Source organism: Harpia harpyja, chromosome 8 (assembly GCF_026419915.1).
Source record: "Harpia harpyja isolate bHarHar1 chromosome 8, bHarHar1 primary haplotype, whole genome shotgun sequence".
NCBI classification, from domain to species: Eukaryota; Metazoa; Chordata; class Aves; order Accipitriformes; family Accipitridae; genus Harpia; species Harpia harpyja.
Window position 1 is genome coordinate 9317292 of NC_068947.1, and position 15020 is coordinate 9332311.

At 41.6% G+C, this 15020-nt stretch overlaps 1 protein-coding gene and 2 long non-coding RNA genes across 3 annotated transcripts in view; all 3 read right to left on the reverse strand.

Annotated features, from left to right (window-relative positions):
- Nucleotides 1-2177: 2177 nt before the first annotated feature.
- LOC128144836 (uncharacterized) lies at nucleotides 2178-4312 on the reverse strand. Its single transcript, XR_008236225.1, has 2 exons — nucleotides 4235-4312; nucleotides 2178-3770 (listed from the first exon to the last, which is right to left on the reverse strand). It is a non-coding gene; the product is annotated as an uncharacterized LOC128144836 (long non-coding RNA).
- A 4906-nt stretch (nucleotides 4313-9218) lies between these two features.
- Nucleotides 9219-14034, reverse strand: LOC128144835 (uncharacterized). The gene is made up of 3 exons (XR_008236224.1): nucleotides 10421-14034; nucleotides 9628-9713; nucleotides 9219-9489 (listed from the first exon to the last, which is right to left on the reverse strand). It is a non-coding gene; the product is annotated as an uncharacterized LOC128144835 (long non-coding RNA).
- Nucleotides 14032-15020, reverse strand: part of RPL8 (ribosomal protein L8) — a 161739-nt gene continuing 160750 nt past the window's right edge. The window contains exon 7 of the mRNA XM_052794157.1: nucleotides 14032-14042. The gene's annotated coding sequence lies outside the window, so the exon portion shown is untranslated. The remainder of the gene's footprint in view (nucleotides 14043-15020) is intronic.

Sequence of the window (15020 nt, forward strand, 5' to 3'; positions counted from 1 at the left end):
AGTGCTACCACTCTTTGATACAAGCGCTTCTAAGAAGGATGAGCATTGTGTCTAAACTCAAAACCCCAGCTTGCAGGAATTGGAAATAGGTTTCAGAAGTCTATTGTGGCAGCAAAGGCAAAAATACTGTAGGGAGAAAGCTCGGGCAGTGGGTTTGCTGGAAAGAGTAACAGGACTTCTCAGGGAGAGAGGGCTCCCTGCACAGTGCTTTCATATGGACCTGATGAATTGCACAGTTGCTAGGTAGACTATAGATAACCCCTGTAGAATGTATCGTTCTCCCTAAGGGTGACAAACAAAGTTGGATTTTTTAAGTTATAAAAAAGGATGATTAAGCTTCAGTTCTGATTGGGGCTGTTGGTTCCTGCAATGTTATAGATCCTCCATTTCTTCACATTTAAGTGCATGGATGGAAAACGGTGTATTTGATTGTGGTCTGCAGTCATTATATATGCAAAATTGTTGTACGTAGATAACAGAGTGTCTTGAATTAATACTTCAAGGTAAATAGCACTCTCCAGGCGCAATTCTCGAAATAACAAAACAGACTCCAGGCACAATGCAGTGGTGCATTTCAGGAGCATAGTCAAGCAGAAGCAATGAACAATGCTGAAACCTAATCCAAATCGTATTCTTTTGTACAGTAGTACAAAAGTAGTGTGTGTCACTAAATTATATGCTCTGGGAGGTTCATTTTGAGTTACAGAATTTTGCAGTTTGTGAGGGTAAGAGGATAATTCAGCATAAAATATAAACTGATTTTATTTGATAGGTGTGGTTTATTTTTCCATTTATAGTTGATCAGCTATAGTTGATCTGTTTCTATACTGCCTAGTTACCGGGATTATGACATTTTGTCAAAACTTCTGAATCTGCCGTTGAGCACTTTTTAAAAGGACTGACATTTCAACAATCTTGAGATTACTGTTGCACCTTCCTGTTGGCTCTCTGCTAAGAGGTAGGCAGTGCCCATTTGTCGGGTAGAGAAGGATGGCTGTGTTCATATGTGTTTTTCAGGCTACTTAAATACAGATTTCTACTGTATTTTCATTTGTGTTCATTCTCTTAATTCAGCAGGTTTCAATCTTCTGCCATTTAAAGCCGATGACAAATTTTCTAGTAGTAATGGGAAGAGAACAGGGCTGGTAATTTTCATGCATGCAGTTGGCTCTCGCCTCAGGCTTTCTTGTGCCCAGGCAATACCTCCCACACACATGCAGTGTGGCACTGGAACTCCTGTCCAGCTGAGTGACCTGATGTGCGGGGCATGGCTGGCCCATACAGTTAACTTGATGACTGGCTCTACCTGGCTCATCTCGTCATGGAGCACAGGCAAGGTCTTAGAGCCGCCAGGGAAGTGCGTGGCAGGAGGATCTGGTAGGCATGCAGGGGAATCGGGGTGATGCCCTTGCGGGGGGCTGCCCAGCATTGCAACCTGTCTCCAGACGTCAGCCTGGCCAGCTCCTGCTATGTGCATCGTGTACTCCGCTGTGTGATAGATGTCTGTCATGTTGCATGAGCAGCATGGTAGTCTGCTACGTTAGGACTGTACTGCTGTTGTAATGCACTGCTTAGTCTGGTTTAAAGGATGTTTGTGCTCAAGAAAGGCTTGGGCATTCCCAGCCCAGGAGTACTGCCAAATCTTTCCAGTGCAGACGGCACTGAGAAATCAGAACATCAGCTTCTCCTTCCAACATTGTTATTAATACACTTTGTGACTCCAGGCAAGCCATTTCTTCTCCATGCCTCAGCTTGCCCACTTGTGAAATAGCTACAGTAGTGATTGCACCCCTCTGTACATGAATATTTATCCAAGCATGCAGCCAAATATTTTAAATTGGCTCCTCTTTGTTACCATAATGGGGAGCCTAGAAGCCTAACTTCAGACAGGGATTTGTTGATTGATCAAAAGCTGTTGATATTTAGCCATGGAGTAACAGTGTTACAGAGCTAACGGGAAGGACAGCAGACAACTTTCTATTTCCAGAGAAGTTAAACATTTACTGTTCTTTGGAGCTGTGGGACAAATGTTCAGTGGGAGGGAGGCAGACAGTATCACACTCTGCAAGACAGCCTCCTAGCTATCCTGTGTTTCTGTGTTTTAGAGCTTGGTCATTCCATTTCTCTGTCAGTTTTTTTGTCAGAGAACTCTTTAATCACATAGGCACCTCCTGGACTTGACATTTAAGCATTCTTTTAATAATAAAAAATAATGGCACACAAATATAATGCAAAGATTTCTTGTTAATCACTTGATTTATAAAGTGTTGCGACATTTAGCAATGTTATAGCCAAATGCCTATGTAAATTATGAGTAATAAGAGTTTGACCTCTTTCATCCTTTTCAGAAGACATCAGAGAATTAGATATGGTGTGGGAGAGTTCCCACACATAATATCAGTTATTGCACTGCTACATATTATGACCTTACAAAGCTTCAACCTTGTATTTAATAAAAGTTAAGGTATGTATTTAAATTCTAATGAGATATATCATGCATCACTATACATCAAACACATACCAATAGCGAAAAAATATTTAGACTTTTCCACTGTAGCACTTGCATGAACATAAGACTTTTTTTATGATGTTATGATAAAAGTCCAATTGAAAAATATCCATGACCTTTTAATCACAAATTATTTTATGTCCTATATCTTTATTAGTGATTACATTATTTTTTGACAGTTCAGTACTTCATGACACAAATTGCTGGTTTGTGAATTGTACAGTGCTATTGTACCTACAGTAGAGCCGTCTGCAAAAGTGTGGGTGTGTGTGTTAGAGGAAGGGGGTTTGTAGCTGGTTACTGTACAAGTAAGTGCTCTGCTTGTTTTCTGTTTATTAAAAGGGCTACAAAGGGAACCAATTAAAAAAACCACTAACCTTTAAGTTTTAAAATTATAAGTTATGTCTTTTTTTTATCTGCTTTGTTCATAGGATTAAGTTTGGCAACTATTTTTTGAATGGTAGAAAACATATAGTAACAGATTGAGAGTTCTCTGTCAGTCACTCTTGGCTTGTGAAACAGTGTGCCACTGTGAGACAGATAATCTCTTGTGCAGCATGTAGTAAAGTACACTACAGTTCTAATTATACGTTGTGAACAACTTAAGAAAAGAAACATTCTCCAAGTCATAAAATAGAATCTTTGATTTTATTTGAATTTACAAAAGTCCCCTTTCTTATAATAATGGAAAATAGGTTATTTTTTAAATGCTGAACATAGCCGTATTAGCCTAAGCTTCTTTTTGGGCTTCTTTACTAGCAATGTTGATATCCACTGTAAATTTTAAATTGGTTTGTCTTTGTCGGACTGGAACTAAAGCTAGCTAAAGGCCTTACTATCCTCAAGAGAGTGTATTTTCATTATTATTGTAATTAAGTTAAATACAACTCACTTTACTATTTCAACCATACAAGCTGCATTTTTTTTCTGTGGGTAAAAAACTGCTTTGTTCACGAGTAATTCTGAAATAGGAGCAAAACAGTAACATCCTTTCTGGACCCCATATCTTTGAAAAGCTAACAAAGGAGAAAGAACCCCTGATCTAGCGCATGGCAGTGAAGTGATGAATTGCACTGTTCAATCATTGACTTGAACAACTTGACAATACCATCCATAACCTGTGATTTCTCCCTGTCTAACAGTCCCTGAGTGTTACTCACAGAATTTGAAAAAATACGTGTATGCTGGAAAAATACAAAAAGTGAGCACTTACTTCAACATAAAAGTACTTTTGGCCGAAAGGGTTTATCTGTACAAACACCTAAAGAGATGGAGAGAATATCAGGGAAGTAGATCTGATTAGTCATACCCAGTGGGAGAAGGACTGCAGCTGTGAAGTATTCTGTCCTAAACTTAGAAGTAGACAGCTCGATTGTATTTAACTGCTGCTGGCTAATACATTCAGACAGTGCAAACTCTCACGCTTTTCTAAAGACAAGGGTGGGTACCAGAACATGCTTAATTGCAAACACTTTTTAGATCTGCAGCTGTGGTCAGATAATGTTTAAATGCTGACCCTCACTCTCAGAAGTAAGGACATAGAGAATTATGCCTGAGCTGCCATTCTCCACCCAGACTTTGGATGTGAAGGAAGTTTCTGGGGTAAGATGCTATCCAAGTGAAGTTTCCTTCTTGCGCAGCTTCTAGAATGGGATTTTTTTTTTTTTCAGAAAGGATAAACTAGCACTTTTTGTAGCAGTTAGGAGAAACTTATCTAAACTCTACCTATGTCACAAAGCTCCGAGATGTCAGCTTTGACAAAAGGTTTGGCTTCGGGGACTGAAATGCTGATGACATGTTTAGCTGTGTGACTGCAAAGTTGGTTGACTTCGTGAGCTCCAGTGACTACTCACTGTCCATTAAAAGTGAAAGAAAAGTACAGTGAAAAGGCAGAATGTTACATCTGTAGCAATGCAGGAATACTGGTCCTTTGGTGATTTATAGGATATTTTGCTTATGGGCAAGAGGAGCAGGTTGCTCTCAGATGCCATAGGGGCATGCACATGGGCAGCAATTCTGGCCAGTGCCAGTTTTGGAAGGTCAGACAATGTAGGTTGAGGGTGAAATCACCTCTGTGCAAGGATCCTAGTTCTCGTGGAAGCACAAACTTCTTACACCTAGCTAAATACAGCCTGCTGCGCCAGAGGGATATGCAGCGCTTTGTGTGGGGTCAGGCAGCACCTGGCTGAGCAGTTGTTTAGAGATTTTTGTGGGGTACAGACCACATCCTGAGATCTGCATATAGCCCACAGTTCGTGCAACTTACGTTTTAGCTTAGAGGAAGGTTCCCAGACCCACAGACTGCAAAAGTAATTGACACCTGTGGCTTGTTGCAGTGCTGTGTGAGTCTGCAAGACGCTAAAAATTACCTTTCTCCGCAGCTGTAGAATGCAGAAGACATAGTAGAATCTCAGTAAATCCTAGCAACGTTTTATTTTAAGTTGAGGTTCAGCCAGGAAAGCTGTCTTTTGTTTGTTTGGTTTTTTTAGAGAATGATCTGGTCCTGAAAATGGGCATTTCTTGTGAAAATGCCTTTTCAACAAAGTACAGCACTGTACCATGGCACCGTAGTGCACACTGAATAAATCATACGGGGAAATGACTGAGCTTCACCTCTGTACGTCACTTACTAAAATCGGTTCCTTCAGGCTTGAGAGCATGGTTGGAAAGAGGAGCAACAGCAAAGCTATCTCTCTCCCTCTAGTGCCTACAGAGCCAGACTTTTCAGAGTATGACAGCTCAAAGAAAGACTGAAAGAGATGAAAAAAAAAAAAAGGTGTCTTTCTGCAGTGTATTTAGGACAAGCAAAAGCACATTCACAGCTAATTTTAAGCAGCCTTCAGAATGCAGTATAACACCTTATTAACTCACTTGTAGTTAATCCTTGCATTCTGGTATTTTTAGATCCATCATGCAATTCAGCAGTACTTTCAGCCCATGTTTCCTTTGTAATGGATGACACTGCTGTATTTCTCGTTTTAATTTAGAATTAGCTTTCTGACAATAAGCCTTGCTCACACACAAAAGTTATACTGATTTAACTAAATCAATTTAGAAATTGAATTAGTTAAACATGCACACTCTTCCTTCTCCTCCCCCTAATGTGGCCGTCTTAATTTGGCTAAAGGGTGCCCTTTGTCGCAGTCTAGGTGGAACTGGTAAAGGCCTGCCTTCAGCACTTGCCCTGTCTGATCCTCTGCAACGGGAGGAGGGTTTGGTCTAGTTGAACCTCTTGCAGTCTGAAACTGCAGGAGGGTAGAGTCACCTTCATAGATTTAGCGCGCTTTGCCAGAGGGCTGCCTCCCTTCATCAGTTTTGCAGTGCCGGTAGCCCTGCAAGTACTGGATTGCAGCAATTTGAATGGATGGGGTTTGAGGCTTCTGAAGACAGTGCCTCTTGCTTTGGTGGCTTATTATTTTTTGATCACATGGGAACTCAGGGTATGGCTGTATCAAGCGTAAACAGTCCTATTTTGTCTGCGCCTGGTTTTATCTTGATCCAGTATCTCCCAGCCAGGAGGCTTAAGTTAGCTTTGGGCTGCCTCTAATGACCTGCAAATGAAAACAAAGTCCTCTAAACCGTGGTTTCTCTCTGTTATGTATTATCTAATCAGGGCGCTCCGAACAGGCCTTTGGAAACCTGTTCTCTGCACAAGCGCACAAACTAGACTTATCAGGTAGTTTGTGTTAAGGCTGCTCTGAAGCAGAGAGAAACTTAGAGGTCTTCTGGATGATTTTTTTCCTAAATGTATAATGTGCTTACTTACAGAGACATACACAAAAACCCCTCTTTGTCTCTTTAGTGTCTTGTAGGGCACTAGTCAGAGGTACAGTACATAAAATACCAGTACAGCAAGAGGTAAGAATTTAGAAGAAGGGATGGTAATGCCTCACTGAACATTTTCTGGAGGAAAACAAGGAATGCAAACCAAAAGCAATTCCTCTTCCTTTGGTTTGCTAGTATGTAGGTAAAAAGAAAACTAGTATTTCTAGGAATGGGTTTGTATACATGGGAAGCTGCTGGGAAATCAGTGAACATATGTACTTAAAACCTGATTATTCTGCACCTTTCCCTGCATAGATCCTTTCATTCCATACAAAGAGTGTCCTTTTGCAGTTCAGCTTAATCTGTTTCTAAAAGGTGAAAAAAACCTTGGAGGACCACATGGTCCTCCAGTGCAGAATATCTGCTGCAGAATAAGCTGGTCAGACCCATTTCTCTATGCACAGAAGTTCTACCTTAATTGCAGTTAATCCAGTCAGAAAAGAGCAACAAATCTCTATGCGTAAGAGGTATTTATCGGTCTAAAATGTGACAAGAAAACAATGAAAACTTCCCCAGAGAGTGCTGAGTCTGAGCCCTCATCTCGAGCTCTCCCTTCATTCTACCCCAAAGTTTGTTGTTAAAGAGGTTCACAACTTATGTTTGTATTATATCACTGCTTTGTTTGTAATGTTACATTACATGAGGAAATTGTTTCTAGGACTTCACTGTGCTGGTAAATTGTATACCCACCTCTTGGAGAGGGAGGCAAAAGGACAAGTGAATGACACAGCGAGTGTTTATCAGTTGCAAGTATTTTATGTGGGTGCCTGAGTATGCGCGAATTTAGACTCTTCACATGCCCTGAACTGCATCTAATCTTGATGCCCAAAGAAGCTGATGTGAATACAGCTCCTGTGCACATGCACAAACACGGGTAGTGGAGGTGTGTGTCTGTGTACACAGTAGATAGCAGCAGGGAGGGCTGAACCTGACCAAGGCCATTATTCTCTCCTATGATAAGAGAGAAATCCCAATAAATCACAATTTTCAGAAGTGCAGGACAAGTAGCAAAGAGCAATGAAGATGGGGGCTGTCATCTGATCCTCCCCCCCTCAAAGTCAGAAAGCCTGTCTTTTAGCCCAGAACAATTTCATTCAATAGCCGTTTTGTCTCTCCTTTCAGAGTGCTGTTTCATTTTCAAACACAAAACTCTCAAACTATCTTGAACTGATTAACTACCCTAAGCAGAGCAACCTGCAAATGGTATTTCTCCCATCTGACTCCAGTGACTCAATATGTCAAAAGGCCTTCCCTACTCCTAATTTTTTTGAGTCATCTGAGCCCCTTCTCGCAATGGCTGATAATCTTCTACAACCCACAAATAACTGTTCTTAAAATGGGTTCATCTCTGAACAGATGTGGTTTGCCTTAATACGTATGATGCTGCAACAGGAAACCAACTTGCTACAGAACCAGACTCACTATTTACAGTAGTCCTGGACCATGGGTAGAAACTTGTGACAAATTTTGACTCAGAAAAAAAAATATGTTAGTCATAGGAAAAAGGGAGAAAGTTAGAGAAATGAATAAACTGTGGGAAGCCAGAGGAAGCCAGACTGCTTTTAAATTGAGGCAGGAGAAATATGATCCATAACTTGTCATGACTAGTGGGAGTAAAAGCTAACTAGGATACCGATTAGGCCGCTGGAGGAACTCTGGTTTAAGGACTCTTACTAAAAGGTGCTTTTTATTGAACCTATTGCTAGGGCAGGCACTTACCGCTTTAATATCTGTAGTTCAGACTGTATTTTTCTGTGTGCATTCTGAGTGTAAAAAGTTATAGTGAAGATAGGAAATGAATGTATTTCTGCTTAACCCATGAAGAGAGGCTAAGAGCCTTGCTGAAATAAAGTATCTTCCACAAATTTTGTAATCAGAATAGAGATTACATTTTGAGGGACTCAAAGATCTCTGCTTAGCATGTAATCTTGCACCCTTTGCAGTGTGCGCTCTGCATGTGCTTCTGTCACAGACTGAGCATGAAAGGCTGGGACAGAGCACATAATTTCTTACTGTCATGGGAGAAACAGAAATGACAAAAGCATTTCCAGTACATTGCTAGGAGGATGCTGAGATGCCACATATACATTTGGAAATTTGTCTTCTAAACAGAGAGAGGACCTGCAATTTCTGTAATTGCTGGTTTGGTGCTCATGTCCACAGACCAAAAGAGAGGGAGCTCTCTTCCTGTTAGGTAAGGAAGGATGGTGGTATCAGCAGGGAGAAACTACTAATCCAACATGAAGGGCATAGGGAGAAGTCCTCTTTGTTTTGGAAGAACAATAGGAATTGGTTATGCTCATTGCCCCAAAAGTCTTGCTTTAGTGTCTTTTTTTTTTTTTTGTGTGTGTAATCTGTACTTTACAGATTTATGGAGTATAAGATTATCTCCTTTGACCTTCTCTCTACCACAGACCATTCAGTTTCACTGAACTAACCCTGTTACTGAGCGTAACATGTTCAATGAAGTATACCTTGTCTTTGACATAGTGTATCTTGAAGAAAGTGTGCGGTCTTGGTCTGAAGATATCAAAAGATGGAGCAGGCAAGGTTTCATTTCAGAGAGGAATCACTTTCACAGTTCGACAACGGTGCTGCTCTTAGCTCTATTTCTGCGCTCCCCCACTAGATTTCATAACAGGGCAGGTCATAGTGGACTCTTAATGGTTTTCAATATTTCACATATTTGCTGTAACATCCCGAGAGACAGATTTTCCTAGAGGTATAGAGATGCTGTGCTTGAAGTGGGTCTCTATAATACACTCATGCTATGAATTGTGGTAGAACTTGCCAGCTGAGCATAGAAGGGAAAGAAAATTAAATATAAATTCATTACTGCATAGCTAGAACAGTGAGGATAAATTCCCCCTATTTCCAGGCATCTATATTATATTCCCAACTAGGGATACCGTTAGTGGAGACAAACTGAGCTCTTCTGATCACTTTCTGTTGTGAAAAGGGTCAATCCTCCTTGCTCTTCACACTCCCTCCTACATGATCCTGACTCACCCTTAGGCTGACTTTCATGTTCACTGCGCTGATCCAGCTCATTAACCCATCAGAAAACTGTCCCTTTTTTACTTCTCTGGATTTATTTTCTGCCAGTTCAGTGAGCTGAATCAGCTCAGCGAGGGGTCAGGTGAGTGTCAAAAGTCCTGTAAGGAAGCATGGGTGAGCAACATAGAGGTGGAATTAGGGGAAGGGAGAGGAAAGAGACAGGAAAAAGCATGCAAGGTGAAGGAACAAGACTGCTTCTTTCAACAACAGAAAGCATTAAGATCAGCTGATCTCACCTTGTCTGGTTGTATCTTTAGGAAGGTAATTTCCTTAGAGTTTCTGGGGAGTCAATGTAGAAAAGGGAGTTTCTTCAGAAGGGTGGCTAAAAAGGAAATAAGGGGAAGTAATCTAATTTAGACACATAGGTTAGGCAATGTAAATATGCCTGTTCTTTACTGCAAAGACCCCTGTGGATTAAAGCTTTAAAACACAGTTAATGAGTAAATGCCTGGAAAACCAAAATAATGGTCTCTAAATGCAGAATTAGTCTTCGGAGAGCTCTAAAAGGTCTCAAGTACAATCAGAAAGACCGTGTAAGTCCAGAGAGCAGAGCATGAGTACCAGGTGAATCGGCTGTGTGAAGTCGGTGTCGAGCAAAGGTTGGTGAAGCTGATGTCACTTGGAATTTGCTCAAGCTTTGCCTGAAGAGAAAATCAGGAACAATCCTCTCGTGTACATCTTGTTTTCAGTAGAGTAGAGTTTCCCCTGCCGTTCCCAGTGTGCCACCAGCTCTCTCCCTAACTTTGTTTCTCTCTTGCTCTTTTAACTTCTGCCATTATTTGTAAAACTACTACTGAAAATGACCTACATAAATAAATAAATTGAATTAATAAATTATGAGGGAGAGAACGAATGTGTGAGTGTGTGTAGGTGGATAACACAGAGAACCAGGCTGGTGGGAGCAGCAGGAGCTATCAGTTCATTTGCTGTCAGTGGCAGAGCCCCAGGGAGGGTAAGGACATTAAGTACCTGATTGTGCAAGGTGCCTTCATCTGTCATTTTTGGAGATAATTGAAAGCATTTCCTTACCTTGCCAGTAGAGGCTTCAAGGAAGGAGGAAGGCAGCAGCAGCCTAAACCTGTGATTTTCAGCCTTTTTTTTAAAGTTTGCAGATCCCTGAGGATTTCTGCTGTAACGAATCTTTTCATAATTACCTTTCATGGAGTCTTTTAAAATAATCAATGGACCCTCAGGAGCCTGTGCAACTGAGTTGCTGGCTTTCCGATAATGCAACACAGGAGAAACTTCCTTCTTGCAAGAGCAAGGCTGGAAGTGTAACTTCAGAGTTGATATTGGTTGTATCCTCTCAGGTACAACCTTTTCTCCATGGAAGACACTAGCCATTATGTTAAGTAGCTGAGCCACTGGTGCCTTGCCACGCCACCGAACCCTGGGACATTTTCTATACGAGAGCATGAGGTGAACTCTGCAGTGCAGGAGGTGTGCAATGCTCCCTTGAGATTTGCCACATCTTGTCCCAGAGATGAAATGTGCCCATTGCGTTGTGTTGTAGAGCCATGCGTGCTGGCAGCTCTTCCCTTCAGGATGGGGCATATACAGCTGGAATTCAACTGCTTGCAGAAAGACATTTGTGTTATTAAATGGATAAATATAGGGAAAGAAAAAGTGGTTTAATTATCGGTGGCATTTGCAGTAAGTACTTAGTAATCCTGACACTGCAGCAGTCCTCTCTTTTTTTTCTGAAGTAGTTCAAACATTTGTATGATATTTCCTGAGTATAAGATTGTATTATTGTACCTGGTAGATTGAGCAGCTTTTTAAAGAATGCTTGGAGATGTGTGTCCATATCTGTGTATTTTGTATGAGTACAATTTCCTCTTGCCTTTTCTAAGTATGTGGCTCTACAGAACTCTTCATAGGAGTCTAGGTATCCCTCACAAATGGTAAATAGTAGGGCTAGAGCTGAAGAAATTGTCTTGAATTTCCCTTCAAAACAAGTGTAGCTTGTTCCTGTTCACTTCTAAAAGATCCAGTTGTTGCCCTGACACGAACTTACTCTTTGCAGTTGTCCATTGGAGGTGTTGTGGGAGATCCAAATGACACGCTGTGCAGCCAGCCCTTGGGTAGATTACCCACTCCCCTGGAGAGCAGTGGAAGGGAAAATAGGATTTTTCAATTTTTTGCAGTATTCGGGGTAGCAGCAGAGGAGAGAATAGGATATAAAGGATGAGGTATTGTTGGTTGCAGGCTGTGCCTTTGAGAAGATGTGATGTTCTGAATCGATTTTCACTTTAAACTTGGCAATTGTATATGCAGGAATAGGGAATTACAATAATAAAGCCTGGAATTCATAAATACACTTATAACTCTGGTCAAGTGCAAATCCCTCAGATAGTAAGAAAGGGGCACAGTCTGCCTATCAGTCACAGGTAGAACAGTCTCTCGAGATTGCTCTACAGTGATTGCTCTTAATCAACCCTTTATTCAGCTGTGAGATGCTGTTAACATATAAAGTAGGCCAGGCCGTCATCTGACTGTTATTGACAGCCAGTCCAGTGACTGAGTTTGTTGCAGATGTGTGTCTAAGTCCAAGGTTACCTAAGTTAACACAAGAAGAAGGAGGAGAGAATTAAAAGGAAAATTTGGGCAGTTGCACCAGAAACCTCATTATCGTGAATCCAGGAGCCTCCAGAACGACTTGTGAACGTCCCTGCCAGGTCAAAGGACATTGCCCTCCATTCCTGCGGAAAACACTGCTTTCTGTAGGACCTGATGGGTCAACATCACTGGCATACTGCATGAGCTTGCTTTGTGCCAGGGCTGTGCAGCAGCATGGCCAGCCCTACCAAGTCGTTTTGAGCCTGGGCTGTGGCCGGTACTGATGCAGGAGCTGTGCTCCTTGCTGCCCTGGATGTGCCACCACCTTTCTGTATCTTTCCTTGCCTTGGACATCTTCTGTTCATCCTCACAGCATAATGTCTTGAAGCAATGGAAGAGGAAGTGAGTCTTGGCCATAGGCTGATACGGGCAGCAGTAAAAATGCTGCCCTGTTAAGAGATTATGCGTGTTATCTTCGATTTGCTCTCTTTTTCAGGTGGTTGAAAACAATAGAAATATAAAAGTATTTACAAGACACAGAACCCTTCATCCTGTTTTCAGAGAGAACTGAGCCATACAAGTACTTAAGGCCTTACTGACAGTCAGCAGGCCAGATCTTACAGACTATTTAGGTGGAAGACCAAACACCATGCTTAGTGGGATTTCTAGAAGATTTCATTACTTAAGGTTCACACTGATTTAAGAGCAGGCACCTAACTACATAAGCACTTTTATAAACCTATCAAGTGTGCATTTGTATGTGTAGATGTCTAAATATTTATTTTTGTGTGGCGCTTAGTAACTCTGAAAATAAGGCTTACTATCCAGCTCCAGTCCAGAAGCCTGCACAGTCATGCGAACACGGCCTTGCCTCTCAGCAGGGGTTGTTAAGTCTGGCACCACATGGAGCTAACTCAGATATATGACTTCTCAACCAGAACTGTACTTGGATTCTTTTAAAAATGCTACCTTATTCAGCTAGAACAAAAGAACTGGAGTTAGTCCACCACCCTGTCAGTGCCCTCTGCTCCTTTGGGTAAGGATTGTCTTTGTGTCACTGTGTTGAATATGGCATCCATGAGAAACAACAAAGGTAGCTGCACCGTACTCTTTTCCAGGTATATCATTGTCAGCTTCCTTGTAAGTTTCTCAATTCTTGAATCTAAAAAAAACTATTAAAAAAGCTAAAAAGGATCAGAGATAACATTTACTTGTTATTTACACACCTATTTGAAGTTAAATAATTCACACTGCCTCAGCCACCTTGCCTGATAATCAGGACAGCAATATGGAATAGTATGCGCTTCTCCCTTTCACCTCCACTGTCTCCATCAGTGCTGCAATCCGGTACCCAGAGCACCATCCTGAATACAGATTTTCTTTTTCCTGCTACGCTTATTTCCTTTAAGGCATTTTTTCCCCCTCCCGTGGATTGACAGACTTATCAACACCAGCTAAGATTAATTTAATATGCCTAACATAAGCCAAACAGTATCCTGTCCTCTCGCTCCATATTCTTTCCTCAGAAAGAATTGGTTTTAGCTGCAATTATTTGCATTATCTGCTTAAATATTTAGCAAATGCAATAGTTTGGTAGTCAGGCGTTGCTGTAATCTATTCCAAATTTTAACTCTATAAGCCAATTCCTCAGCTGCCCGGTTGGATTTTTGTTTTGTTTTTCCTCCTGGCTATCATGAGACGATATCCCCAGGAAGCAGGAACAGAGCAGCACCTGGGGCTGGATGCTGCACTCCCTGTGCCTGCGGCTCTGGCGGAGGTGTGGAGGGGGATCCGCACACAGCAGCCCTGCAGAATCAATCCCAGATGCCAAATGTGGAGATTAGTATCACGCAGCAAGGCTTTGAATTTTCATTTTCATTCATTAAAAGGCAATCAGAAAGAAAGAAGCTCCATTCTCATCCTCCTAAGTGCTGTCACACTCACTCATATGCGCACATACATTGCTGCCTTTATAGTTAATATCAAGGGATGTAACAGCACAGTAAGCAGAGAACTGTACCAAATTTCCCTGGATTATGGAGTATATTTTTATGGATCTTGTTGCAAAAGGATCATTGCTATTTTTTTTTAGGTTTTAGTATCTTGCAAAAATATTTCTTCTTTCTCTGTCCATTTTAAAATCTCCTCTGGCATTAGGCAAAATGTTTCCCTTATTAATCCCCACGGGTATAGTCCTAGTTTGCTGCAGATTCTCTGCTGGGTGTCTTGGCTTTTCCCCCAAATCATCACAAACTCTTCTTCTGAATGTGCTTGTCCACCTGTAGGAGTACTCTCCTAGGCTACTACAACCTTCCTCCAGGCAAGACTCGATAGAGCAGCTAGCTGTCGGGCAGCAGCACCCACAGGCGCTTTAGAGTCATCCCTTTAATCTGAGGTTACAGGTCACTTTCAAGTGCTGGTGGACAGAGTGCAGGCAAGACTGTCAAAGGTGCCAGCTGAATGCAGAGCAGTCACATGGATATCACCTCTTAGTGATAACAGCAGAGGAAAAAATGCCTTTACTCACTGTAAAGACTGTGGCAAGGCATGCCCAACTCACAGTCCTGAAATCGAATGAAGAAAAGGGAGGACTGGCATTTCTTTCCCCTTCTTGCTGTTTATAAACCTGTCTCTAACACACTCGAGGGCTCCGTGTTCCGTTTCTGATAGATATGCAAAAGCCTGCGAAGGGTAACTTTGTCTGGCTTCCAAGCTAACGCAGGACCATATCTGGGACATCCTGAGTTTTATGCCCTTGATATTGGCACATCAGAGTACGTGATGTCAGAGGATATCCTGCCTGCAGCTTCCCAAAGTTACTGGGAAGGCTTTGTGGAAGAATATGGCTTTTTACAGTGTGTCACTGATAGACAGCAATGACACTGTCACTCTTAGGGAAGTGACGGGGTTCCTGCCTCAACGGCATGTTCACTTTGGTGCATGTGTTCTGGTAAAAGTTAAAAAACGCTTGTTAGAGAAATTCTTTCAGTGTATAACTGATATTGGCACATCAGGGACACAATTAACATTCTGCTCACATGGAAGGGAAATGTTAAAAAAACCCCTTCAA